Genomic DNA, 3028 nt, shown 5'->3' on the forward strand with positions numbered 1-3028 from the left:
CCAAAGTTGCGTTCCCAGCGTGGCGACTTCAAGTGACCACAGCGTTCTGCTCTCACATGAAAAGGGGCAATTATGAACAGGAGCTCAATTATTTCTAGACAACTGCGTGCCGATAAGAAACATTTATTGTCACTGTTCAAAGGGACATCTCTAGTCTTCTAAACATCACAAGAAAGAAATGCATCGCGGATGTCAAACTAATGCAAATATGTGCGCGAAATGTAAACATATTCACGGACGCATATTCTATGCTCCAAAAACATTGAAGCGTTGTTAACACCACAGGAATATAAAAAAATAAATGTTCGAAAAAGCGTAATGAGTAGCGTTGGTTTCGTTTGACCGTAAACATGTATCTCTGCACATACAAGGATGAAACGCTACAAATAACTTATTTTACATATTGTCATGTGCTTTTTCATCATCCCACCATCATCCACCAAGCTTCTACGACGCCACAGTCATCCACCTTGCTCACCAAGCCTTCCACCAAACACGTTTTGCCTCGCCGCCATTAGACGGCAATTTCCACCGTCAGCACTATTGGCTCGCGACCACCACCACCATCTGCCACTGTTTTTTTCCACTCTAGTCATAATAAGTCGGCATTTTATACCGTCACCAGCATTGGTTTGCCACCACCACGACCTTCTGCCAACATTTTTTCTACTCTCGCCTTCGTCAGCCATTATTCTCACTACAGTTTCCACCATATCCACTAATATTTTTATGATATCAACTGTTATTTTCACCATATTCACTATCATTTCCACCATATCCACCAACAATTCCAGCATCCACCAACCCAGCATTTTCAATAGGGCATTCAAGGAAATTAAGCCACTGGAGTGAGAAAGCAGCTATGGAAGGATCGCCTAGGAAACCTTACGCAGCACAGCGTTTCTCTGTATAGCAGGGCGCCTTTTTCATCGGAAAGAACGAGAGTACCCCAACCATGCGGCAGCCAAAATAGTCTGCACTCACAGAGACGGTAATGTACAGCTTTTGCAGGCTAGTTTAGTTGGCACAAAGTAAGCAACAAGCACGCGAATCAATAACCTGTATGTAAGATACATGTAAAACAAGTGCACGAAATGGACGATAACTTGTTGAGCCTGTTTGCGTCCGACTAAAGACAAACAAGTCTAGCCCACACCTGGGAAGCTATTCTCCGAGAGTCCATATTGTGGACACGTCCACTTTGGTGGAGCGCATTCTGCTACTCGAGAAAGTGGCTAGTCATTACGTCATGGCGCTCTTCACACCATCGACGCACTGAACCTGCCAGCACATTTACATCGCAAAGAAAAAGTGCGCTAAGTGTACAATAGCAGGTCACCTAAACAAGCGTGACAAGTCTGAATGAACGAGTTGAGGTGTTTGAGAACAATGCAGGGAATGAGTTTCGGTGTTCCAGGTACGTTAGGCAGATAGCACCATTAGCCCGTCAATTCAGCTCAAGAATGGCCTCCGAGATGTGCGCCCAGTAGTGGATCTCTGGAAACTGAATTCGTTACGGTAAAACGCATTCTGTTCCTACCATTTGTGCCGAGTGTTGTGAAAGGTTCGGGACGTCTAAACGACTTCATGGAAGAAACACCGGAAACGAAGCACGCTGCTCGCCGCGCTCCAGCCGATCAGTAGAGGCCGAAGTGGACAGTTCAGAAGGAGGACACATCGAGAATCGCACCCCGGCCCGCCACTGGCAGAAGGCCTAAATACCCTTTCTGTTGATCCTCACAAAGAAAGTAGCATGCGTGCCAATAAAAGATGCGAATGCAGTCTTCTCAGAACAGCTTGGGATGCGGTGGCACACTGCGCTGATTAGTTCAGGTCGGCAAAATGGGCCAGTCAGCGAGCACAAGAGGCGGCTAGAGGGTCTCTCCACCACCCCTGGCACAGCCTGAAGGCGCAGATTTCAAGTCGTTGGCTTGGATAAAGCTGGTTAGCTGTTTAGAGTAATTAAGCCTTATGTCAGATACGCCAGGTAACTGAATTAACTTTCTGATTTTTTCATAATTGAAAACATTCGTGAAAAATTCTGTTGAGCTTTTGTTTTTTATACTTCTCTCTAACTCATCTAGTGGCGCTTTAAACGTAAGGCCCTCGTTGATGTTTCTAGAAATGGGTTTTAGAGCTTTATATGTTCCAACTTGTGTGACCTCGCCTCTCATCATTACTGTCAACATACTTGCAGGTGACGTTTTTGTAACATAAGCCGAGATATTTATATTTTTCAGTAAACTACAGCTTTTATTTTTATTAGTCCAATTATCACTATTTTCACTGTTGCTAGGTGCGAAACCATGAAATCAAGTGTAATCGCAGATGCACCCAATCGACCACTTGCTACTACTGTATAAAGCGCGTGTATTTACCCTGTTAATTTCTCCATCTTCATAGAACTTCATATCCATGGGAAATGTCCAAGTTTTCTAGTGTCAATAGTTCTATGCTAACGGAGGTTGCCGGCGGTGGCGTGACAGTGGTGCTTTATTTCCACACGTTGTCTCTAAAGACGAAGAAGAAAAGAAGCACAACTTTGTCGACGGGGAAATCACCAAACTACATGACAGCATGGGCAGCAGAGTTTTTAAGGGAGAGAGAGTTTTAGTGCTTTCGAAGGGGTTGTTTTTCTAACAGATATCGGCAATACCGTGGCGTACCACAGGGGGCTGTGCTCTCACCGGTGTTGTTTAACATCTTCCTGAGTGCGATTCCAACACATAGCGATATACATTTATATGTGTATGCAGATAACCTTGCTTTCTTTTGCCCCGCCGCGGTGGTCTAGTGGCTAAGGTACTCGGCTACTGACCCGCAGGGCGTGGGTTCGAATCCCGGCTGCGGCGGCTGCATTTCCGATGGAGGCGGAAATGTTGTAGGCCCGTGTGCTCAGATTTGGGTGCACGTTAAAGAACCCCAGGTGGTCTGAATTTCCGGAGCTCTCCACTACGGCGTCTCTCATAATCATATAGTGGTTTTGGGACGTTAATCCCCACATATCAATCAATCAATCAATCAATCA

This window comes from Rhipicephalus microplus, chromosome X (assembly GCF_043290135.1).
Source record: "Rhipicephalus microplus isolate Deutch F79 chromosome X, USDA_Rmic, whole genome shotgun sequence".
NCBI lineage: Eukaryota > Metazoa > Arthropoda > Arachnida > Ixodida > Ixodidae > Rhipicephalus > Rhipicephalus microplus.